The 27,359-nt window shown below is 52.1% G+C and overlaps 1 long non-coding RNA gene across 1 annotated transcript; it reads left to right on the plus strand.

Annotated features, from left to right (window-relative positions):
• Nucleotides 1-1,449: 1,449 nt before the first annotated feature.
• Nucleotides 1,450-12,720, plus strand: LOC116938969 (uncharacterized). The gene is made up of 3 exons (XR_004402352.2): nucleotides 1,450-2,023; nucleotides 2,454-2,535; nucleotides 11,158-12,720. It is a non-coding gene; the product is annotated as an uncharacterized LOC116938969 (long non-coding RNA).
• Nucleotides 12,721-27,359: the final 14,639 nt, after the last annotated feature.

Genomic DNA, 27,359 nt, shown 5'->3' on the forward strand with positions numbered 1-27,359 from the left:
GGTTCAGACTCTCACCTGGTTCAGACTCTCACCTGGTTCAGTCCCTCACCTGGTTCAGGCTCTCACCTGGTTCAGTCCCTCACCTGGTTCAGTCCCTCACCTGGTTCAGACTCTCACCTGGTTCAGGCCCTCACCTGGTTCAGACCCTCACCTGGTTCAGGCACTCACCTGGTTCAGGCCCTCACCTGGTTCAGGCCCTCACCTGGTTCAGACTCTCACCTGGTTCAGGCTCTCACCTGGTTCAGACTCTCACCTGGTTCAGGCTCTCACCTGGTTGAGGCTCTCACGTGGTTCAGGCCCTCACCTGGTTCAGACTCTCACCTGGTTCAGGCCCTCACCTGGTTTATGCCTCTCACGTGGTTCAGACTCTCACCTGGTTCATGCCCTCACCTGGTTGAGGCTCTCACCTGGTTCAGGCCCTCACCTGGTTCAGGCCCTCACCTGGTTCAGCCTCTCACCTGGTTCTGGCCCTCACCTGGTTCAGGCCCTCACCTGGTTCAAGCCCTCACCTGGTTCAAGCTCTCACTTGGTTCAGACTCTCACCTGGTTCAGGCCCTCACCTGGTTCAGCCTCTCACCTGGTTCTGGCCCTCACCTGGTTCAGGCCCTCACCTGGTTCAAGCCCTCACCTGGTTCAAGCTCTCACTTGGTTCAGACTCTCACCTGGTTCAATCCCTCACCTGGTTCAAGCTCTCACTTGGTTCAGACTCTCACCTGGTTCAGGCTCTCACCTGGTTGAGACTCTCACCTGGTTCAGGCTCTCAACTGGTTCAGACCCTCACCTGGTTTAGACTCTCACCTGGTTCAATCCCTCACCTGGTTCAAGCTCTCACCTGGTTCAGGCTCTCACCTGGTTCATGCCCTCACCTGTTCAGGCACTGCGATCTATAACTCCGTGCCTCTGAGTGTGCGCTATAAGCGGAGTTGATTCCTATTGCTGCTGTTGGTGTTCGTGAGCGCACACATTGGGAGGGCAGGTGTCGGCTTGTACATAGCTGTGGTAGAGGATTCGGTAGAATGAAGGAAGTGATGGCGACGTGTGTGTGTGTGTGTTCACACCAACAGAATCGTTTGCAATAACCTCTTGACCTTGATTATCCTGCTGATGGGCAGTCACCTCCTATAGCTCCGTCTCTACCCACCAGCGCCGGCAGCCACTGCTCCCTCGCTCTCCCCCCTCTCTCCTCTCTCTCTCTCGCTCTCCCCTCTCTGTTTTTTTACGATCAGAGGAAACAAGAAGATGCTCGGTGTAGTTGGCACTTTGCTTCGTTCATCATTTCGTTTTTTTAATGCTTTGCTTTTAAATGAAAGAACCAACAAAATATGTCTCGCTCTGCTCTCCCCCTCTCTCTCTCTACCCCCTCTATGCCCCCCCTCTCTGCCCCTCCTCTCTCTCTACCCCCTCTATGCCCCCCCCTCTCTGCCCGCCCCCTCTCTCTCTACCCCCTCTCTTCCCACTCCACTTCGCTCTCTCTCTCGCTCACTCTCTCGCTTTTTTTCTAACTACGACAAGTGCTGCATCTGCACGCAGCCCTTCCCACAGTCAAGCGGCCTCCGACGGGTAGCTCACAATCTGCACGCACAGAGCTCTCTACCGTCATCTGCTACCGAGCACACGGCCTCCTCCAGCGCCCACGGCTCCTTGAAGGCCGGCACGGCGTGGGTCACCTCTCTCTCTCTACCCCCTCTCTCCCTACCCACCTCTCTCCCTACTCTATGTCTATGTTCCCCCTGTTTTTCTTTGTAATATTTGCTGCATCTGCACCCATCCCTTCTCGCAGACCTCCCTCTCGCTCTCCGACTCTCTCTCTCTCTCGCCCCCCACCCCTCACTCCCCTCTCTCTCTCTCTGTGTGTGTGTGTGCGAGCAATCTGTCGCGAGATCGTGATCACGTTCGAGTCGGCGGCGGCTGCGGCGGCGGCGAGCGGAGAAGCTGCAAGTGAAAATGTAATGCCTAGGAGGCGCGGCGCAGCGCCACACACGATCAAGTCCAGACCCGCCCACGGGAGGAGGCGAGGGAACAGGTGTGGTGGTGGTGATGATGATGATGCGCGTGCGTGCGCGTGCGTGTGTTATTCTTGGCGGGGGGGGGGGGGGTATAGAAAACAACAACAGAAATCCGCGGAGGTGGTCGTCTTCGACGTTGAATGCAGTGGTGGGGAGAGGAGAGGGCTTGGTGGGAGACCGGGAGGGGGGGAATTGGAAAGAGATCCGCGGAAGCCGTCGTTTTAAACGTTGAATGCAGCGCAGTTCCGAAGCTTAACAAACAAGAACCAAAGGATTGTACAGAATTCGTCAATAGGAGAGTTGTTTTGTTTTTACAGGCGACGTTTCTGGGCAATGGTCTTGCTTCACAGGGGAGATCAGCGTCGCTTGAACTACTTTCCCTCTCTCTCTCTCGCTACCACTCTCCCACTCTCCCACTCTCTCTCTCTCTCCCTCTCTCTCCTCCAGGTCCACGTTGTCCAGCCGGGTTTATTGTCGTCTGTGGTGTTCGCTCAGCGGTACAGAGCAAGCGGCGCGCAATCTGCACGTTGTGAGTTAAATTCCTGGGCGGGGGTTGACTCGGCCCATCATCCCTCCTGACGGGTGGGGGGGGGGGTCTATAAAACGAGTACCACTTTGTCGGAAAGTTAACAACGGTGGTTGTCCTACGGGTAGACTCACCCCCGCCGTACAAATGTGGAATGTCCACCACAGGCTCGGGGTTGCAAGCAGGAAGGGGCGTTATAGTGGCGAGATGTTAACTACCTCGCCTGGTATACGGGGGGTCGTGGATTCGATCCCGCCCTGATGAGTTTGCGTCTCTCTCTCTCTCCGCGTTCATATTTATCTGGGTTCTCCGGATTTCCCCTCCACATTTAGAATCAGCATCACGCGGTTCAGAGTTGTTAGCCGCCGTAAATGTCCACGCGATGAACCTGGTCGCTTCTGAAGAGGATCAGCTGCATAGCTGAGTGGGGCCTGCTTACCTGGTAAAAAGGGGGCTCTCACGGTGGACGTGAGCCGACGTTTCGGACAGTGTGCCTTCTTAACGCAGCAGGCAAATACGATCTATTTCTCTGATTTGAGTCGTCTACTGCGAAGGAGGATTATATTAGACACACACACGCACATTTTTTCCCTTTAGGGCCGCAGTTTTATTGACAAATGTGTTGACTTTCGTTTTTGTCAATTGGCATTATTCACGAGCACGCCTGCTATTCACTTCTGTGTAAGCTCATTGGAAGAGGGGTGCGTGGCGGGGGGGGGAGTGGTGGCGTGGTGGTGGGGTGGGGGCAGAGAGGAAACCCAGTGACGACCCTCACCACTATCGACATGCGATGAATATCAATGCATCACCCTCCCCCCCCCCCAATGGAGCGGGGATTATCGCTCATTGATCTAATTTCGAGCCTCAAACACCGCTGTCTTGTTCTTAATCACCAATTTCTCGACGCGGCTCGCAATCATGCCACTGAGGTTGAGCTCAGCCTACCATCTCTCCCCGGGGTCGATACAATGGACAGTGCTTTGTGGGGGGGGGGGGGGGGCAGGAGTCAGCCGCTGCCATAGGAACGTGGAGTTTCAACAGCCGACGCGGGGCTGTACACCACAGGCTATGGCATGCATCTTCAATGATCGCTTGAGGCCGGATATAACTTTTACGATCACGCATCGAGACGAATGGAGGCACAGGAACCACACGGGACTGGGCAGAAGACTCAGACGGCAGCATCTGGAATCCAATACCCCTCTTTAGATTCCCCGTCCCCTACCCCCCCCCCCCCCCCCATGACGCTACGTAATCACTCGCGTCGCTGTGGCGAATATGGATAGCACGATACACGGATAATGTCTCATTCGCATTTCCGTCTCTCCACATACGTGACAATGCCTTACGCAACTCATCAGTCGCGCGGCATTCTGGGAGTGCGTCATTTCAGCATAATTGTTCGAAGATATCTTCTTTGGTTCTTTCGGTAAAGTCACGTAGAATGAGAATAAAATAATAAATTGATAAAATAAAATAACACAATAATATTCTCACATTGAAGATAGGCAAACTCTGGACCGGTTTCAGACACGCGGTGTCTCATCGGCGTGAATTAATCCTGGGGGACTGGCCGATCTTACCGGCAAGAGCCCTCTCTGTGTGCCCTACAGGGGTCCTCGTATAGAGTAATATGTCACTCGTGATCAAAGCTTTTCCATGGCAATTCGTAGCTGGTCACGTCTCACTGATGACCCCAAGTTTGTATGAAACTCGCCGTGTCGCGTCCATGCAGGTCCTGGCTCTGTGCGGTGATGAGATGCACCTTGCCGGGGAGTCGAGCCCGTCACTTTGACGCCCCAACAGCTTATGTTTGTCAACATTGCTGAATCAGCAGCGAGATGGGCAGGCTTTCGTTGTATCCACTGCCGGATGATTGTCTCCCTAAGCTGTGTGGGTCGAGGAGGGGAGCGTGTGGGGGGGGGGGGGGCAGTGAGGAGGGGTTAATTTTCTTAACCATACTTCACCGCGCGGGTCAGTGATGAAGTTGGTGTGCTCGCAGAGTGACGTTGGAGCATAGAAGTACAGCACAGCGATGAGTCTCGCCACACTGGCCTCTTGCAGTAGCCTCTGGCACCTCGACTTCAATGTGGTCGATCCTGCCGAGGGCGGCTGAGTCGAGAACTTCAACGTACACATGTTGAATCTACATCGAAAATTCATCGCTTGATATTTTTTCATTTAAAGCTTTCGTGACTGCAAGAAAATTTTTAAAGAAAATTTCAAATTTTCTTGCTGTGGTTTTCACACCGGATGACGATTGCTTGTGTTGCAGTCGAAACGTCGTGAGAATTTCATTGTTTTATATTTTTAATATTTCATTGTTTCCCTTCTACGTGACTTTACCGAAAGAACCAAGAATATCATTGCTTGATAACTGCTTTTTGTGTTTAGTTTGTTGTCATTCCCGTCGCACCTCCGATTAGCACTGTTGGTTAGGCACGGTGCGAAAGATGTTCAACATACGTACCATAAACTATAAAACAATAGTTGTTTTTTATTTGACCAGGTAATGCCCACTGAGCTACATAGCTCTTCTTTCAGAAGCGACTTGGTTATCACAAATGATAGCTCAACGAAGTGGCTCATCACGTGAAAACGTACAGCAGCAGACAAATTCTCTGAACTCGCGATGTTTGTACCAGGCGAGGTAGTTAACATCTCCTAGCCACCGTGATGATGAGAGAGAGAGAGACACGCAAACTCCAAATATACAGCAGCAGGCGTCAGGGTCGGGATCGAACCCACAACCTCCTGTATACCAGGCGAGGTAGTTAACATCTCCTAGCCACCGTGATGATGATGATGATGAGAGAGATACGCGAAACTTCAAATATACAGACGTCATGGTCGGGATCGAACCCACAGACCCCCTGTGTACCAGGCGAGGTAGTTAACATCTCCTAGCCACCCTGACGCCCCATACGCACATTGAGAAGCCAAAGCGACTGCGTGAAACGAGCAAATGGGAGCTGTGCTCATGTCCAATCGGGCCCAAGGGTCGGTGGTGGAAACTCCACGTTCGCATGACAGGGCAGCAGTCCATTCACATGGCCGCCAATTTATGTTATAAGCTGGACATTCAGACACGGTGTGAAATTACAAATTTCGTTCTCCAAAATGGGCAAGGAGGCGTCGTTGTATCTATCTGCTCGTGTTGGACGAGACGGTGAATATCGCGTTGTTGAGCGAGATCTGGATTAATCACCGACGATTTATATTCACAAATCGATGCTATTGACGCGTCGATGTTTTTTTCAGTAGTGATGCGAATCCATAAGAACCCGCAAGGGCGCAAAAACTGTACAAAATAAATTTAATCTAAACATCTGGGAAGACAAACCCGCGCGCGCGTGTCTCCATCAGAGAGCTACGGCGAAGGGCCATTGCCCGAAACGTCGGCATTATATATATCTTCCCCTTGAAGGCTACGGAGTCATTGACGGGTGTGCTGAGTTCGTTATCATAAAAAGTGGAAATTGGCTGCACACGTGGCCACACAAAGACACAGATGCCCTCCTATAGCCTCAACATACCACTGGGTCAAGTGCTGTGAGCGAGCGGCACCTACGAAAGCTGGCACGCCACGCGAGGCGGTCGGTGGCCAGCACCGCGTCCGGCCGCCTTTGTCTCCCTAGTGGCGATGTCACATCTCACAATTTAAAAGCCGAGCCGACCGAGGGGAGAAGCCAAACACCGCTTTTTGGTCGTAAGCGCGAATCGAACTCGGGTTCTCTTGCCGGGTTCGTAGCGCAGTGCAGCGCGCTAACCACATACACAAAGATAAACAAAGATCCCCCATATAGCCTTAACAGGCTGTAGGGGCAAGTGCTGTTAGCGAGCACCTATGAAGGCCGGAACGGTACACGAGGGGGTGGGTGGCCAGCACCACGCCCGACCGCCTTTGTCTCCCTAGTGGCGATGTTTACACACCGCACCAGGTACTCATTTGAGGCTGAGTCGACCTAGGGGAGGCCCAGGACCGGTTCAGATAATCGTCACCGGTGTTGGCCGTGAGCGGGAATCGAACTCGGGTCGCCAGGTTCATAGCGCAGCGCGCTAACCGCTACACTATCGCTCCCCACAACACACACACACACACGTGGACTCACAGAGACGGAGAGAGAGAGAGAGACGCGGGCACCACCACCACTACCACCCTGTTACGCCGTCATTAGGGACGGAAATGAAAGGAAGGGTCGGTGGGTGGGGGGTGAATTTAGAGGCGGCGGCGGCGGCGGCGGAGCGCTGGCCCCCCTCGCCGCGGGGCTCCCCTTTAATCAGCGCGATCTCCACTCGCGTCACTCAGCGCCGCCTCCTTCGCCGCCTCCTTAGCGGCGGCATTCGCGTGGAGCGGTGTGGGAGGGGGAGGAGAGAGGCTCAGGGGGAGTGGGGCGGCTAGAGAGCCGGAGTTGTGTGGCTCTTCGTAAGGCGGTTTCGCTCGTGAATCCCACCGCGTTGGTAGGGCGGGATTTCTTAAGGAACCCTCCTGCACTCGTTCTCCGCTGTTTGTCGGGTTTGTGCTGCTGCTAGTTGCTGCTGCGCTCACGCACCACGGGTCTCCCTTGCAAGCTAGCCGGGCGAACGGCTGCACGTGTTCACGATCATCTGTGTGACGACACAAAATCATCAAGTCAACGCTCGGCACTCTCGCACGCGGTTGCAGAGCCGAACTCGGGGAGCGGCCTCCCTGCAAAACACAAACACACAAACACCTACACACACCTACACACCTACACACACCTACACACACACACCTACACACACCTACACACACCTACACACAAACACCTACACACACCTACACACACCTACACACACCTACAGACCTACACACACCTACACAACTACACACACCTACACACACCTACACACACCTACACACCTACACACACCTACACCTACACAGACCTACACACACCTACACACACCTACACACCTACACACACACCTACACACACCTACACACACCTACACACACCTACACACCTACACACCTACACACACCTACACACCTACACACACCTACACACCTACACACATCTACATACACACCTACACACCTACACACACCTACACACACACACCTACACACACCTACACACACCTACACACAAACACCTACACACACCTACACACACCTACACACACCTACACACCTACACACACCTACACACACACCTACACACCTACACACACACCGACACACCTACACACACACACACCTACACACATACACCTACACACCTACACACACCTACACACCTACACACACCTACACACACACACACCTACACACCTACACACACACCTACACACCTACACACACCTACACACCTACACACACCTACACACCTACACACACCTACACACACCTACACACACCTACATACACACACCCACATACCTACACACCCACACACCTACACACCTACACACCTACACACCCACACACACACACCTACACACCTACACACACACCTACACACCTACACACACACCTACCCACCTACACATCTACACACACCTACACACACCTACACACTTACACACCTACACACACCTACATACACCTACACACCTACACACACACACACCTACACACCTACACACACACCTACACACCTACACACCCACACACCTACACACCTACACACACCTACACACACCTACACACCTACACACACCTACACACCTACACACACACCTACACACACACACCTACACACCTACACACACACCCACACACACACACCTACATACACACATACACACATACACACCTACACACCTACACACACCTACACACCTACACATACCTACACACACACCCACACACAAACACACACACACACCTACACACACACACACCTACACACACACACCTACACACACCTACACACACACCTACACACACCTATACACACACCTACAGACCTACACACCTACACACACACCTACACACCTACACACCTACACACCTACACACCCACACCCACACACCCACACACCCACACCCACACACCCACACACCCACACACCCACACCCACACACCCACCTACACACCCACCCACCCACCCACACACAAACTCACCCACCCAACTACCCACCCACACACACACAAACTCACCCACCCACCTACACACCCCGCCACCTACACACCCACCCACCCACACACAAACTCACCCACCCAACTACCCACCCACCCACCCACACACAAACTCACCCACCCACCTACACACCCCCCACCTACACACCCACCCACCTACACACCCACCCACCCACTTACACACCCACCCACCCACTTACACACCCACCCACCTACACACCCACACACCCACCTACACACAACCCCACCTACACAAAACCCCACCTACACACAACCCCACCTACACACAACCCCACCCACACACAACCCCACCCACCTACACACAAACCCACCCACCCAACTACACAACAAAGATCCCCCGTGTAGCCTTAACAGACTGTAGGGGCAAGTGCTGTTAGCGAGCACCTATGAAGGCCGGAACGGTACACGAGGGGGTGGGTGGCCAGCACTACGCCCGACCGCCTTTGTCTCCCTAGTGGCAACGTTTACACACCGCACCAAGTACTCATTTGAGGCTGAGTCGACCTAGGGGAGGCCCGGAACCGGTTCAGATAATCGTCACTGGTGTTGGCCGTGAGCGGGAATCGGACCCGGGTCGCCAGGTTCATAGCGCAGCGCGCTAACCGCTACACCACCGCTCCCCACACACAAATCCACCCACCCAACTACCCATCCACCTACACACCCACCCACCCACACACAAACCCAGCTACTCACCCACCCATACATCCACCCACCCACCTAACCACCCACTTCACCCAACTACCCACCCGTCTACTCACCCACCGGCACACAACCCACCCACCCAACTACCCATCCACCGACACACAAACCCACCCACCTACCTACCCCACCCACCACCCACCACTTCTACCTACCCACGCACCCACCGCTAGTGGCGATCATAACGAGAGGGAGGCAGTGGGTTAAGTGGCCAGTGACCCCCCCCTCCATCGCCGCCACCTCGTGTCGGAGAGGGGTGGGGGTGCAGAGTGGGGGGGGGGGAGACACAACTTTCTATCGCTTCCTTCCTTCTGCCAGGTCCCGCGCAGCTGTTTCACAGATGGGCACTCGACCCTCCGTGGTTTTCTCTGACAGTCTCTCTCGTGCCACTCGGGGGGACGGGGAGGGTGGGGGGGGACAATATGGGTGGCCCCCCAATATCGTCAATGCCTCTCCCCCCCCCCCCCTAGAATCGCCGCTGCTCACACAGCGAGACTCCCACGCGATCTCACGCCTCCCACGGATCATCCCGTCTCTCGCACAGCTCCGACGATTCACTGCAGGCAGGGGGGATGCAACGATGAATCGACTTTAATCGGTTACAAACGCTCACGATACGTGAAATCGACACTTTAAATTGAATGTGTTTATCGGTTGTTGTTGTTGTTGTTGTTTAACCGCTGTGATCCCTTCCTACCACTAGACCAGGGCTCGGCAACTAAAATAACAAGAAGAGACACTTGCTTTCGAATTCGGTAAAAAAAATACATCAAACAACGAAATATTTCAATATCCGCAAAGCACTGTGGTGGTAAATACGTTGCCACGAAGCAGTCCTTAGCCGCATGCGACTCTGGAGCTGCAGGTTGCCGACCCCTGTCCATGATAAACTGGACTCCCATGGTAAACTGGACTCCCATGGTAAACTGGACTCCCATGGTAAACTGGACTCCCATGGTGAACTGGACTCCCATGGTAAACTGGACTCCCATGGTAAAATGGACTCCCATGGTAAACTGGACTCCCATGGTAAACTGGACTCCCATGGTAAACTGGACTCCCATGGTAAACTGGACTCCCATGGTAAACTGGACTACCATACTCTTTGGTTCTTTCGGTAAAGTCACGTCGGTATAAAATGAAATTATTTCATATTATTATTTTATTTTATACCTAAGTGACTTTACCGAAAGAACCAAAGAGTATGGATTCCTGCATTCACGAAAGCTTCAAATTAAGATTGGACTCCCATGGTAAACTAGACTTCCGTGGTGAACTGGACTTCCATGGAACACTGGATTCCCATGGTAAACTGGACTTCCGTGGTGAACTGGAACTTCTATGGTAAACTGGATTCCCATGGTAAACTGGACTTCCGTGGTGAACTGGAACTTCTATGATCAGGGGTTGGCAACCAAAATAACAAGAAGAGCCATTTTGTCGAACTTTAATAGCCGGTAACCGCCCACGGCTAACATCAGTGGCGCGGTGTGACGTACAAACCGGTCCTGGACCCTACCTCATTTTTTTCGATCAGAAGCATAAATTTTTTTTCGATTATTCGGCATTTTCCTTCGTTCATAATTGTGGATTAAGAAGAGCTTTGTAGCTCATCGGATTCCTCAAGTATATACAATCGCGCACACAGGCACATTGGCCATTAAGACTATTTGTAGCGTGGCAATCAGATAATTTTTGTTTGCTTGCAATCCTCATAGAATAGCTTTATTTTATCAAAATCAAGTGAAAACTCAAACTTAATGTGATGTCATTGATTTATGTGTGTGTGCAGTTATTGGTGGGCGGGCTGGAAGATCGTCTCCCTCCTCCCAAGTGGCCACACAATCCGCTCAGTGAAAAAAAACCGATTAAACGATTGTTTTGATTTTAACAGCTAAGGCCCTGTCACTGAGTTATCTACGTGGAGGGGCAAAAACAAAACGGATGAGCCGGAGAGAAGATCCACAGGGCGACGACGGGGGAAAGATAAACACGCGGACTCCAAATATACAGCGGGCGTCAGGGTCGTGATCGAGCCCCACGCTCTCCCGTAAGAGCGGGCAAGAAAGTTTTAAACATCTCGCGAACCGTGACGCTCACGTATTGCTCGGACACGGCCATGCTTTGCACGGCGGTCACATGTTTGACTCGGGCTCCCCCGATTCCACCGACTCGCATGGTTCGCTGTGGAGCCGTAGCGTGAGAGAGATAGAGAGAGTCTCTCGCCGCGAGGTGTCCGTTACACGCAATGCAATGCATCTTAACCGGCTCTCACAAGGTTAAACACAATGACATTGCATTGTGTGCGGGGTGGCCGTGGACTCGAGAGCGTTATGTGCGTGCGTGTGCGAACGGGTGTTTGTGTGAGTGTGTGCGTGTGTGACCGGGAAAGGGGAGCGATAGTGTAGCGGTTAGCGCTACGCTGCGCTATGAACCTGGCGAGCCGGGTTCGATTCCCGCTCACGGCCAACACCAGTGACGATTATCTGAACCGGTCCCGGGCCTCCCCTAGGTTGACTCAGCCTCAAATGAGTACCTGGTGTGGTGTGTAAACATCGCCAATGGGGAGACAAAGGCGGTCGGGCGTGGTGCTGGCCACCCACCCCCTCGTGTACCGTTCGGGCCTTCATAGGTGCTCGCTAACAGCACTTGCCCCAACAGTCTGTTAAGGCTATATGGGGGATCTTTGTCTTTTGTGTGACCGGGTGTTTGTGTGAGTGTGCGTGTGTGACCGGGTGTTTGTGTGAGTGTGCGTGTGTATGGGGGGGTTAGCGCGCTGCGAGGCCCGATTTCGATTCCTGATCACGGCCAACACCAGTGACGATTATCTGAACCGCTCCTGGGCCTCCCGTAGGTCGACTCAGCCTCAAATGAGTACCTGGTGCGATGTGTAAATACATCGCCACTGTGGGAGACAAAGGCGGCCGGGAGCGGTGTTGGCCCCACCCACCCCCTCGTGTGCCGTGCCGGCCTTCATAGGTGCTCGCTAACTGCACTTGCCCCTACAGTCTGTTAAGGCTACATGGGGGATCTTTGTCTTTGTTGTATGGAAGGAGCGATCGAGTCGCGATGGACGCACTGTGCCACGAACCAGGCCATCCGAGTTCGATTCCCGCTCACTGGCCAAGACCAGTGACGAATATCTGAACCTGGTGCGGTGGGGTAGACAACCCCACTAGGGAGACAAAGGCGGCCGGGCGTGGCGCTGATCCCCCACCTCCTCGGGTGCCGTGCTAGCCTTCACAGGTTCTCGCCGACAGCACTTGCCCCCGAAAGACGATGCTGAGGCTATACGGGTGATCTTTGTCTTGTCGAGCGTACGTGTGTTAACGCGTACAAAAAAGTGGGGGCAGGGGTGGGGGTGAACGTGAGGTCGGGTGGGAGACAGAGGCTGGGGTGAGGGAGGAGGGGAGGGGTGGGGGAGGAGGGGTGGGGTGGGGGTGGGACACAGCGAACTGCCCCACGGCTAAAGTTAATTAAAACAGATTTTTGATTAAGCGCTCGTTACAGCCTATTTATGAGCGGACACTGGTCTGACATGTGTCTCCGTGTGCAAGTGCATTTGCGTCTGTGCGCGCGTGTGTGTCCATGTGCGCCTCTGTGTGCAAGCGCGCGTGTGCGTGAGCGTGTTTGGGTTTATTGTGTGTGTGTCTGTGTGTGTGTCTATCTGTGTGTGTGTATTTGTGTGTGTGTGTATCTGTTTGTGTGTGTATCTGTCTGTGTGTGTGTGTCTATCTGTGTGTGTGTGTATTTGTGTGTGTGTGTGTATCTGTTTGTGTGTGTATCTGTCTGTGTGTGTATCTGTCTGTGTGTATCTGTGTGTGTGTATCTGTCTATCTGTGTGTGTATCTGTGTGTGTATCTGTCTGTGTGTGTATCTGTCTGTGTGTGTATCTGTGTGTGTGTATCTGTGTGTGTGTGTGTATCTGTTTGTGTGTGTGTGTATCTGTCTGTGTGTGTATCTGTCTGTGTGTGTGTATCTGTCTCTGTGTGTATCTGTTTGTGTGTATCTGTCTGTGTGTGTATCTGTCTGTGTGTGTGTATCTGTCTGTGTGTATCTGTGTGTGTGTATCTGTGTGTGTATCTGTCTGTGTGTGTGTCTATCTGTGTGTGTGTATCTGTCTGTGTGTGTATCTGTCTGTGTGTCTATCTGTGTGTGTGTGTGTATATCTGTCTGTGTGTGTATCTGTCTGTCTGTGTGTGTATCTGTGTGTGTGTGTCTGTTTGTGTGTGTGTATCTGTCTGTGTGTGTATCTGTCTGTGTGTGTATCTGTCTGTGTGTGTATCTATCTGTGTGTGTATCTATCTGTGTGTGTATCTATATGTGTGTGTGTATCTGTCTGTGTGTGTATCTGTCTGTGTGTGTATCTGTTTGTGTGTGTGTGTGTGTATCTGTCTGTGTGTGTATCTATCTGTGTGTGTATCTATCTGTCTGTGTGTATCTATCTGTGTGTGTGTATCTGTGTGTGTATCTGTCTGTGTGTGTATCTATCTGTGTGTGTGTGTATCTAACTCTATCTGTGTGTGTGTGTATCTAACTCTGTGTGCATCTATCTGCGTGTGTATCTATCGGTGTGTGTATCTGTGTGTGTGTATCTATCTGTGTGTGTGTCTATCTGTGTGTGTATCTGTCTGTGTGTGTATCTATCTGTGTGTAAGCGTGCGATGTGTGTGTGTGCGAGTGTGTTCTGCTCTGTGCGTTGTCAAAACCAGCGCCACTTTGTGAAAAACCAAGAGTAGTTGCGCGACGGGTGAGTTATTGTTCCCGTCATGGGAATATGGAATTGCCAACGGAGAAGAGCAACCCATGACGCTCGTGCTGATTTCAATGACAAATGCCACTTCAGGGAAGGCGTGACCTCTAACAGCTCCGCCGCACGCCTCTAATAGAGACGCTAACGCTCTGCACGGCGATATAACAATGCGATTAGTCCCTGTGGCGGAGCTGAAGCGTGCATTGGCGAGATCCCTGTGACGAATTTCAAGGTCTTTTCTCTTTTTGTTGATTAGCGACGAAGAGGAGCGGCTTCGAAGCCACACAATCGGAGGCGTATCGCTACAAGAGAAGAGCCTTCCACCTTGAACGTGGCGCGTTGACCGGGCTGTCAACGTGCAGATTGAGGCCTGTCGGATTGTGCGTGCACTACATTCGTTTGACGATGCTGGTTCTGCTGCTGCATTGGCAGTGGTGCACAGGCTCGAATTCACAAAAAAAAAACACAAACACAACGTATTCGTCAATAACACTGTGGCCTTAAAAAAAAGTCAAACATGTATAATAGGCGACGATTCGGACAATGTGCCTTTTTCATCATTGCACGACACGCTTTGTGCTATAAAGAAGGATTATTGCCCGAAACGTCGCCCAGTCTAATTGTATATCGGCTGAGTGTGGGAGTGAGAGAAGGGGCATACGGGGTGCTGATCACAACAATTGGCCTCGGAGGACATGGTTTTTAGGATGTATGCATGTTGAACTTCTTTCGCACCGTACACAGCCAACCGCGCTCATCGGAGGTGCGGGGGAAGGACAACAAAGTCAACGCAAAAAGCAGTTCTAAAGTAACGAGTTTTCAATCGAGAAACGTCGGGATTTATTTAATTTTCTACCCAAAGAACCAAAGAGTATGGATCCCTGCAGTCACGAAAGCTTCAAATCAAGATTTTCAATCTAGATTTCAAAGTGCGTAGGTCCCAGTGGCTTCCGAATGTCGTACGGAAGAGAGCGTTCCAGACGGCCGTAGATGGCTCTCCTGCCCTTCCCGCAACCCCTGGCACGGCGCACGAGGGGGTTGCGGGACGGGGCAGGCTCGGCAGCTTCCCGTGAGCAGTCAGACCGGGATCTGCCCCCCTCCCTCCCTACTCCTCCTCATCCTCCGTCACGGCCCCTCCACTCGGCGATTCTTCTTCTCACGTCCAATCAGACGTCGGCGTCGACTCGCCCGCAGCAGCCGGCCTCCCTCACGTGGCTCGCAGCTCGTAACCCCCGATCCGAGGGATCCAAGAGACACTGCCGGCCGCCTGCCCGGGTCGCTATACCCCCCCCCGCCCCCCATCCCACTCCCCATCCCACTCCCCATCCCACTCCCCATCCCACTCCCCATCCCACTCCGCATCCCACTCCCCATCCCACTCCCCATCCCACTCCCCATCCCACTGCCCATCCCACTCCCCATCCCACTCCCCATCCCACTCCCCATCCCACTCCCACCGCCGTCTCCCCTACTCCTCACCAAAGACAAAGATCCCACGTGTAGCCTCAACAGCAGCGCGTCCGGCCGCCTTTGTCTCCCCAGTGGCGATGTTCACCACACACCGCAGCCGAGTCGAACCTAGCGGAGGCCCAGCACCGGTTCAGACAATCGTCACCGGTTGTTGGTTGCCGTGAGCGGGAATCGAACTCGGGTCGCAGGGTTCAAAGCCCAGCGCGGTAACCAGCTACACTACCGCTCCTCTACTTATCACCCCCCCCCCCCCCACTCCTTCACTTCTCACCCACCCCCCCTCCTTCTCCACTCTTTACCCCCCCCAACCCCCCCACCACGACTGCAATTACGCCCGGACAACGTGGCGGCGCGCGCGCGTGCAGGGAACCACGCGGGGTCCTCTCATTGCAACCCCCCGCTCGCTCGTGCACCGCCTTCCCACCCACCGCCCCTGGTGGCCGTCTGCGATTCGTGCCACTGCTATGAGATGAGAGCAATTCCCCGAATTACGTCTCCCCCCCCCCCTCCCGCACCCCCTTTTAACGTTGCTTCGCAAATACGTCGTCATTATTTTTTTGTTTAAATTGAATACCACGACCCGGTTTGCGTCGCCTCAACCCCGGGCTTACGTCGCTGCGAGGAGTCGTCCGTCCTTTCTCGCTATCCGCCGCCTCTCAGCCTTCGCCTCCATCACATCGTTTCGATATACGAACGTCGCGCCTTTCAGTGAACGCATCCCCGTCGTAAACCGGGGTATTACCGTATTCATGAAACATTGCCCTTGCATATGGCGCGGGAGAGGGAGCGGGTGTGGGTTTCTTCGACTCATCAAATCATCGCATACTATACTTTATTGGGAAATGTAAGTTTTGCTGGCTGGATTCCGGCCTCCCTGGCTGGATTCCTAGCGTGCTGCGGCGACGTCTCTGCAGCGCACCTACGTGACGACCTCACCAGCATCGTACAGCCATGAGAGTTAGTTGCGTGCTGACGGACTGTTACCTGAAACGTCCAATATTACAATATATTTATTTTCAAGGCACACACATTGCTTCTGACGAATGTGTTGAGTTTGTGTTGTTGGTGTTGTTGTTGTTATTGTTGTTATTTGTGTTCCATTGCCAACGCAGCAGCATGGCCAAAAGGTTCGTGCAATTTCTCGAATGGAATCAGCGTTCTTGTACGTCGCGTTGTAAACACACGTGGCACGCGCGCACGCACACGCAACGCACGCATCTGGGCAAAAAGGCCATCATCGTCGATGGCACGAAGCGCAGTGCCCGCTTTCATCTGTAATGAACATTCGTTCGTTTTTTGACGGGATACCAATGTGTCGGCCAAATGTCAGTACCCGACGGAGCAATGCACCTGCTCCAAAGTGCGTTAATCATTGATGGAATGAAAGGTTGGAGAAGAGGCGTGGAGCGAGGAGGGCGTGGGGGGGCATGACCACGCCACCAGATTTCGCAGGCGGATTTCCAAGTCCAGCCCACGGCCGCCAAAGCGGGCCTGGACATAGAGAGGCGGGGCGATTAAAGTAAAGAGTTGGCCACCCCCTTGGGAATTCACTCCCACCTCGATCCTACAGGGAGATCGCCTGGCCAGAGTTCACGCAATGTAAACAGCACTTCCATTTAAAGCTTTCGTGACTGCAAGGATTCATCGTCCCCGACAGTTCTGTTCCTTCACCTGAAGAAGGCTACTTGTGTTGTGGCCGAAACGTCGTGAGAATTTCATCGTCTTATTTCATTATTTTATTCTCATTCTACGTGACTTTACCGAAAGAACCAAAGAAGGTAAACAGCGCTATGTATTATTTTATTGTTTACCGGCTAAAGCCCGCTGAGCTCTTTTGCAGAGGCGACTTGGCCATCACGTGACGATAGCTCATCATCACTCGTGGTACTTCATAGTAGCAGACAAATAATGTGAACGTTGCCATCGGATTAACGCTGCCTATACACCAAACTCAACTACGGTAATTCATATTACCAAGTAAAGCTTACTCAGCTACGAGCTATTCTTTCCAGAATCGACCTGGCCACACATGATGGCTCATCAAAGTGGCTTATATCATCATCACACGTGGAAATGTATCGTCGCAGCCAAAGAATCGAAGCGCGTGGTGATTTTCGATGTGGTGGAAGGAGGGTGGGTAGGGATGGCAATAACCAGAGGAGGAACCCGGAGAACATTCCACGAGATTGCCATGGGGAGAGAGAGAGAGAAGACTCGGACCACAACTATACTAAACACTAAATTAAAAACCGGGAGCAAGCGAGGGCTTTACCATTCTGGCGAATTGCCCGATGATGCTGGATGTATTTACCAGCGAAACGTCGTACTCAAACTGTAAATGTGGATTCACTCTTCAACACACCGGTGGGCTAAAGTAGTGAATTATTTGTCTTTTGTCAACGTGACACTTTTTTTTCTGATTGGCCGTGTCGGGTGGTGGAGGGTTACGACACATTTATGAATAAACGCGATCTAACCCAAAAACCTTTATTATGAATAATATTGGTCGCGACAGCCTACGTGTTAAACTGAAACTAAAAACTTGTTTTTATGTTACCAGGTAAGGTCCACTGAGCTGAATAGCTATTTTTCATAAGCGACCTGGCCACAAATGATAGCTCAACGAAGTGGCTTATCACGTGGAAATGTATTGCAGCCACATACTGTAATGTTTATCCTAAACGGAGAAAAATCCACGTCGACCACGGGAAGAACGTGCAGTCTCAAAATATACAGGCAGAAGGGTCGGGATCGAACACCACGGCCTTCTGTATACCAGGCGAGGTATTTCACAGCTTGCCACCGTGGCAGCCAACAACAACATTCATGGTCAGAGTCAGGCATCGAACCCACAAACCTCGTTCGTAGCAGGCGAGGGAGCTAACATCTCCACGCCACCGCAGGCAGAATCGTGCTCGGAGCTTCTCTAACGCGCTGCATTTTCCGTCTCATCTTCGCTCTGTGTTCATCAAATCAACTTCAAAGCCTCGCTCGAAGTGAGGCGAGGTTGTTGTTGTTATTGTTGTCGTTGGAGCTTTTTTTTCCAGTCGGGCGTTTGTTTCAAGTGACGGTGCTCCGGTTTCCTCCCACTTGTATAAACGACACCCTTATTATTATATCATTATTAGAGGACCGCAGAGCTTGGATCGACGGCCACGCTGTTTTTTTTCTCTCGTCTGTGGTTTCCTCGCGCCTCTGAGTCTCTTTCTCTCTCCGCCTTCGAGAGAGCGAGCGAACACGGAGCAGGGCATTGCAAGTTGACATCGTTATCATATTAACTGTCAGGTCCATGCCGTGGTTGGCGTAAAGGTGTCAGGTTACCTCGGAGTTCCGAGCCACCGGCTCCTCCTTACAGCTTGCCGCGGCTGATTTGTCCGCCGGGGGAGCGAGTGAGCCCGGCCGATGGTGAACTCGGACGCGCGGGTCACTTGCAGGCCCGGACCGGGCCATAAGGCAGCAGTCCGTAGGGGAAATACACGGTGGCCCGGTCCATTCCCGAAGGCCGGTGGGCCCGGTCTGCGTGGGGAAATTGCAAATGCGATCAGAATAAAAGATATAAACATTGTTTTTTTTTTGTCAATTAAATATTTTGTTATTACCTCTAATGTGTTACGCTTCGTGCTTATTTACGCTCTCAGTTGGCATTAAGTCTCCACCATATGCGGGAGACCAAAAGATTCTTCCTCAGCGCGGCCACCCATTTGTGCTTTTTGGACCCAGCCCCAAATGGGCCCAACGAGATCGCACGACGCAACATCGCGCTAACACGTCGCAACATCGCGCTAACACGTCGCAACATCGCGCTAACACGCCGCAACATCGCGCTAACACGACGCAACATCGCGCTAACACGTCGCAACATCGCGCTAACACGTCGCAACATCGCGCTAACACGACGCAACATCGCTCTAACACGTCGCAACATCACGCTAACACGACGCAACATCGCGCTAACACGTCGCAACATCGCGCTAACACGTCGCAACATCGCGCTAACACGTCGCAACATCGCGCTAACACGACGCAACATCGCGCTAACACGTCGCAACATCGCGCTAACACGTCGCAACATCGCGCTAACACGACGCAACATCGCGCTAACACGTCGCAACATCGCGCTAACACGTCGCAACATCGCGCTAACACGTCGCAACATCGCGCTAACACGTCGCAACATCGCGCTAACACGACGCAACATCGCGCTAACACGTCGCAACATCGCGCTAACACGACGCAACATCGCGCTAACACGTCGCAACATCGCGCTAACACGACGCAACATCGCGCTAACACGACGCAACATCGCGCTAACGCGTCGCAACATCGAGCTACTCGCGTGCACAGTTTGCCGCACAGCCCATTAAAAGCATGGTTGTTTTTTTAACCATAATCAGAAGTTTAGGCCAGTGTGTTTACAAATTCCTGGCCCGATTTTTCGTTCGTCCGTTTCCGTCACGGGGCACACGCGTCAGACTAGTCTGCTGATGTGTGCAGCCGCTCTGCCCGCCTTCACCAAACCCCGCACTGACCAGGCCAACGTGGTGAAGTATGGTCAAATAATCCCCTGCCACGGACAGCACGGGGCGCAGAAGAAAACTCATCCAAGCTAGTGGGATGACAATAGGAGCTGTCTGAAAATGCTGGTTGTGGGTTCCATCTCGTACCCTGATACCTGTTGAATTTTTCGAGTTCGCGCGTCTCTCTCCGTGTGATCGCGTGAAATTTTCATCCGGGTCCCGCGGGGTTGTTCCCTTTACATTTGAGAAACCGTGCGTTTGGAGTATTTGGCCGCAATACATTTCCACGCGATAAGCTAATTCGCTGAGCTATCATTTGTGACCGGGTCGCTTCAGAATAAAAGAGCTACATAGCCCAGTGGGCCTTAACCCGGTAAAATAAATGTAAAAAAAACAGCAGACGGAGCAGCTTCAAAATACGCGTTCTTCAAAATCGCTCTCTTCCCAGATGAACCGGGAGCCTGTACGAGCGGCCATCCGCACAGCCCCTGGCGCAGATGTAACGGCAGTCGTGAGTTCGCAGGGGGTGCCAACTGCTGGCGGCGTGGCCACGTGTCGAGAGAACAGGGAAGCGGCGGCACTGGCTTTCTAATAAACAAAGCCCAACACATTTCAAAGGGAGGTGAAGGTTGGGGAGTTTATACAAATTGCATTTTGTATATATATTTTTTTCTGCTCAGCAGTTCTAGTTTCGTTGCATATACAACGTCAGGTCACGCGTTCAAAATATTCAAATAACAAAGTTGTGCGAGGTTATGTTATATAAATATATATTAAAAAAAATGTTGCCCTATCTATCACATCCGTTGTTCCTGTTGCGTCATCGCTTTGTGCGCCCCTTTATTGTTATGAACGCATCTACTACCACCGCCAAAAGCGAGGGAATCCTGTACATTTCCACCATTCAATCACAACAATCCACTCGTAATACAGCGATTTTAAGCTCTAACTTTGTGCTGAAATCACCTATTGTAACAAATCCCACATAGGCGACCTCCGAATAATACAAACCCTCAAAAAGCCTGCAACCAGCTGCTGCACGTGGGGCACGGATATCCGGAGAGGCCGCTGCTTGACGCGGCCCACCGGACAAACAGACCCCGCGAATGAGCTCGCCACGGGGGCAGCAGAGGTGGGGAGAAATCCTCGTTCCTTGAAAAAAGCCTGCAAATGAGCCCTTAACAGTGGGCCCTGCTGCGTTTTCGAGATCCAATGTGGGGCAGCTTGGAACAGAACTCTCTAAACATTAAAAGCGACTTCTGAAAAACAAGCACATACACACACACAAAACTAAACTGTATATATTACATTTTGATTTAAAGCTTTCGTGACTGCATGGATTCATATTCTTGGTTCTTTCGGTAAAGTCACGTAGAAGGGAAACAATAAAATATATATTTTATTAGTTTATTGTTTCCTTTCTACGTGACTTTACCGAAAGAACCAAGAATATATATTTTTTACCAGGTAATAATAATTTACATTTATTTTTAAGGCGCCTTCCACTCATGTCTCAAGCTAAGGCCCCCTTCGTGGATCTGCACGTGTGCATCATATAAATATACATGTATGTGTAAGCACTGTGTGGGTAGCGGTAGTGCAGTGGTCAGCGCACTGCGCAAAGAACCCGGATTCCAAAGCGAAACTTTATTTTATTTTACCAGGTAAGGCCCAATGAGCTATGCCGCTCTCTTTCAGAAGCGATCTGGCCACAAATGACATCTCAACGAAGTGGCCCATCATGTGTAAAATTACAGCAGCCAAATACTACAAAAAAAACCCGGGGGACCCGGAAAAAAAAATCCACGCGACCACGGGGAGAACATGCGAACTCCAATTATACAGGCGCCGGGGTCGGGGTCGAACTCACGCGCGTCCTGTATACCTGGCGAGATAGTTAACATCTCGCGCACCGTGGCGCCAATACACATGCGCAGGTGGTCTAATTAATTATGCTTGATGTAAGCGGCATTGGCAACGCCGGGTGCCACTACATCAAGAGTACAGCTCAATGTGAGACGAATCGCCCAGACCGCTCCGTGCAGCGTGCCATGGCACGTTTGTCTGCGAGCCCACGTGAATCCATATTATTACGGGACGCTGCCAAGGTTCGTGGCTTAGAAGAAGGAATCATCGGCGTAAAGGCACTACCACGAGAGTGCACAGTACACATATCCCACAAAACCCTCTGTATATTATTCCCTTTATCGCTAAGATTATCCGAACAGGTTTAATACAAATTAATTGCGCGGACATCTGGTAACCCTCACCCACTCATTCAAGCGCGTTTTGTTGCGCTACATCGCAGGATTACGAGGGCACGAGGCGGGATGGATTCGACGTGGCCAAAGATAATCCCCGTAACGGCGTTAGGGACTGGTCCCGGCTGCGACTGAGCACTTCGTAAATGGCTGAATCATTCAGCCGTGCAGACACCCACAGCAGCAGTAGCAGCAGCAGTTTGACGGCAGCAGCGGCGGCGGCGGTGGCAGTGTGCACGTGGTGGCGACAGCTGGCTTTCTCGGTGACAGCGGCCACACAGCACGCGCGTGGCTCACGACGACGACGCCGCTACTTATCCCTGGCCGCGCGCTGTGGAGGCGCTCCAACAGCAGAGCCCGGTAGAGGATCGCGCCCTGGGATTGAACGCAGCCATTGGCGGGCCGAAGGCAAGAGACCTCTTTCACTCTGACGCATCCGATGGACGCCTCCCGCATGCGTCAGAATGAGCGTGCACGAGCGCGCGTGCAGGGTGGGTGGCGAGGGGGTGGGTGGCGAGGTGGATGTTGGTGAGAGGGTGGATGATGAGAGGGTGGGTGGTGAGAGGGTGGGTGGGTGGTGAGAAGGTGGGTGATGTCTGTGGGTGGTGAGGGGGTGGGTGGTGAGAGGGTGGGTGGTGAGTGTGGGTGGTGAGGGAGTGGGTGGTGAGAGAGTGGTTGGTGAGTGTGGGTGGTGAGGGGATGGGTGGTGAGAGGGTGAATTTTGCGAGCGCCCAGACATACCACTGCTACAATCTGCCTCACCCCTTGCTTTAGCCACAGCATATGTTGTCGTGGTTACACTCTCATTTGTGTATACATTCTCATTTGTGTATACGTGTGTGTATGTGTGTATAAGTGTATGTGTGTGTGAGTGATTGTATAAGTGTGTGTATGTGTGTGTGAGTGATTGTATAAGTGCGTGTATGTGAGTGTGTGTAAGTGTATGTGTGTGTGTGAGTGATTGTATGAGTGCGTGTATGAGTTTTACCTCGTAGTTTACGGGCGCGGCACGGGCTAGAAAAGAGATGGAGTGATGTGGTACAGGAGGATGTGGAGCTGAGTGGACTTGCCGATGACTGGTACCATCGGTGTCAAGATCGGCCTCTGTGGAGGAGGCTCGTGAAGGAGGCAGTCGTCCTCCGACAAAAACGGAGGGCGGAGGAGCGACGCTCACAACAACGAGCGGAGCGCCGGGTGGCTAAAGCACAGCAGGTTGGCACAGTAGGGGGCACAGGTGGTGCATCAGCCAGTCATCTCAGTCGTCTCAGTCAGCCGACCCGTGGCATCTGGGTCTGCTCCGTGACCTGCTGCCAGTGGGCGTTCGACACTTCACGTGGCCTCAAGGTGCACATAGTCTGGTACAAGCGCCGTGGTGATGTCACCGCCACTTAGTGGCGAATGGCGGTTGTTGTTGTTGTTGTATGAGTGTATATATGAGTATGTATGAGTGCGCGTGGATGTGTATGAGTGTATGTATGTATGAGTGTGTGTGTGTGTGCCGTGCCGGCCTTCATAGGTGATCGCTAAGAGCACTTGCCTCAGCAGTCTGTTAAATGCTATACAGGGGGATCTTGTCTTTGTTGCACAGTTAGCGCTGCACTGCACTAAAAACCCCGGTGATCCGAGTTCGAATCCTGCTCACGGTCAATATCGGTGACAGGGCCTTAGCCTCCGCTAGGTTAACTCGGTCTTAAATGAGTAGCTGGTGCAATGTATGAACATCAGCACTTGGGAGGCAAGAGCGGCTGAGCGTGGTGCTGGCCACACAATCCTCTCTCGTGTTTGGGAGATATGACGTAATTGAGGTCGTGTGCATGTTGAACAGCATTGATGGGCCTAAGACAAGAGCCCCATGGCACCAGCTTTTAGTGGCAACATCACGCTGTCAGTGACGGGCTGTGGCAAAAAAATTGCCAAGGAATTGTAAATACACCTGCCCAAATTCGGGCCCTTGGGCACATACTTATTTATTTTTAAAAATGGTTTATGTGACAAACTGTGTACCGTATTCTAATAGCTAGATTTGCGATGAGACTTATTAGCGTGATTTTGGCGTGCGATCTCATTGGCCCATTTTGGCTGGGTCCAAATAACTAATGGGTGGCCGGTGAGGAAGAATCTTCGGGGCTGCCGACTTTGGTGGTGAACTTAATTCCAACTAAGAGCGTAAATAAGCTATGAAGCACAACACATTAGAGATAATAAATAGATATTTGATTTGAAGCTTTCGTGACTGAAGGAATCTAGACTCTTTGGTTCTTTCGGTAAAGTCACGTAGAAATATAATAATCCCACCTGAGGACGATCGCTTGTGTGGCGATCGAAACGTCGTGATCTATTATTATTTCTCTACGTGACTTTACCGAAAGAACCAAAGAGTACGAATATATATTTTAATGTACATGTTCTACTCTGATGACATTTGCAATTTCCATACAGACCGACCCACCGGCCCTCAGAATGGACCGACCCACCGGGCAGTTGCCCAGACTGCCCTATGGCCAGTCCGGGCCTGCACACTGCCTCGACCTTCGTGTGCTCGTGTGAAGGGCGCATCGAGCACCACTCACTGCAGTCAGGCCCATTCACCGGCTGGGTGGATGGCCTAGTGGTGAATTCTATAAGGGAGGTGGGGTGGGGGGGGGGGCAATGGGGCCAATCGCTCCCCCCCTGACCCCGCCTCCTTGAGACCCAACATTTTGCCGGACAAATATAAATAAAAATGTTCAATTAACGTAGGGCACTATTTGGTACTCTGCTTTCCTTGCCAAACATTGCTATAGAGCTGCAGTTCTCGAAATCAGAGAAAACCCACACGGGTGCGGGCAACACTCGTTCCCGTACAGACGAAACAGATTTAGATTGGTCCGCACTTGCTGTACTACATTGTACTGGCGAGACGGGGTACGTCTCTTCCTTTACGCCCTACAGGAAGGGAGTTCCGCAACATCAACTCTTATCGCTACCTCCAAAGTGCTGGGTTACAGGCCACGTGCATAGCCATCACTGCAATTGTTTGGCAAATAAACAATGAAGCCAAACATGCAAAGTTGAACCTTTCTGAAAAAGCAAAACATGTAAAGTGAGGCTTTCCTAGATAATAAGTGGCTTAGTTTTATTATATTCGATAACAAAAACAAACTGGTAACTCGAGTGCGATTAGACAGACCTTCCAGACGACTTATTTTCGCAAGAAACTGGCCACCATTTTATTTTATCGCGGCGACGTTGCCATTGACAACGCCACGCCCATGTAACTGCGTCCAACCAATCAGAGACGCTCGAGCCACCACTCGGGCTCCTGGCGACAGACGGAGGGAGTTCCTGACATAGGATTTCAAAAATGAAAAAAAAAGAAAACAAAGAGAACCCGTTAGGTCCTACAAGCATCGCTATTAATAGCTATTGGCGTTTTTGGTGATTGCATGGGGGTCAGAGGAGCTGCAATGAGCCACACGCGTATGGATTACGTGAGCGTCTGCACGAGTCGCCTGCCCCGCTCCAATTCGTTTGTTATTGATTTTGTTTCGTTTGTAAAATGATAAAGAACTAAAGTAATAAAATAATAACAGCAATCGTCTTCCGCTGAATTAGAGCGCTCGCGTGAGGAGGCGTGCGTGCCGCCTCGATGGAGCGTGTAATCGCGCGGGCGGGGGAGGCAGGGGGGTTCAGAGTGGGGGCGATGCGGGCACACAGCCAGCTCTGCATGCGAATGAGATGATGGGCAAATTGGATGAACGAGGAAGTGAGAAGTGGAGAGATGCACCGGCGGGAGAGCGAGCACGCACGCGTGGGGCTCAAGAGTCGCGCCTTCCTCAAATACGAACGCCTCTTCACTCCCGGCCGTTCCACGTGTAACGAAGTAGGCAATTGGTCGTTGAAGCTCGCCGCATGCCACTAAAAAGTCTCAACCATTGGCCGAGGTCCGTGGCTACTTTGCATAATCACCTTAAAGGGAGAAGCTAGCGAAACGATAAACCTCTATTGTGGCCGGAGCGTGTAATCCCGTGGGCGGGGAAGCCATGGGGTTCAGAGTGAGGGGCTTTTCATTTCCTATGGGATCTGGCACGAGAATGAAGGTTGGCTGATTATAAAATAGAGCTTAGACTGCGGTCACGTGCGTAATTATAACACTCATGTTACGTCACTGTGCTGTCAACCCCGTACCTGTTAATAGGGATATTTTATGATGTAATTGGCGCTATGTATGTATGTTGAACTTCTTTCTCACCGTACGAAGCCAGCCGTGCTTATCGGATGGAAGTAGTGACCATGATTTAAAACCCTTCCCACCCCCCACCCTCTGTAATGTGGTCGGATAGCTCGAAACGCAAAGTTTGGGTCACAACAAAAAGCTGATGGATGGGTTGTATTTTAAAGATATTTACCCCCCCCCCCCCCCCTCCACCATCTTACATGCGATTAAACCACGAGGAGGACAGTCATTTTGGGTATTCTTACACAACCGGTCACTCCAGCAGTGTTCGTAGTCCTGGAGAGAGACTGGTCCCTCCTGTGAGAGTCTCTCACTTCCATCGCTGGCACACGGCCGCTCTGATTTTACCTTCCGAGATGTGACGAGATCAGACGTGTTTGATCATATGCTAAATAATGGTTTTCGTCGTGAAACCGTCCAGTGGTCGCCACCTACAGAAGATCACTTACGGGATCGTTAACATTCACTGGGTGAAAGGGCGTTAATGTTTTAGGGACGAGGTTTTGGGGACATTCGGTCTATGTGGTGCTCACCCGTATGAAGATCTCATCACAGCATTGAGGTCAGGGTGCGGCTCACGAGAAGATACAAGCGGTGACAGGCCACTCGCACGGCGTGCGGCATGTGCAGCCTCGGAGGGAACACTTGGCCTGAGACTGAGTACACGCCATGCTGTGCGATGGAATTTGAGAGACATTACACGTGACAAGTGGAAGAAACTCGCGTTCAGTGCTCGCATCGCCACGAGAGACAAATCGTGCAGAACGAGGGAACGCA

The sequence above is a fragment of the Petromyzon marinus genome, chromosome 5 (genome assembly GCF_048934315.1).
Source record: "Petromyzon marinus isolate PM22_M1 ecotype Great Lakes invasive population chromosome 5, UKy_Petmar_22M1.pri1.0, whole genome shotgun sequence".
Lineage (NCBI taxonomy): Eukaryota > Metazoa > Chordata > Hyperoartia > Petromyzontiformes > Petromyzontidae > Petromyzon > Petromyzon marinus.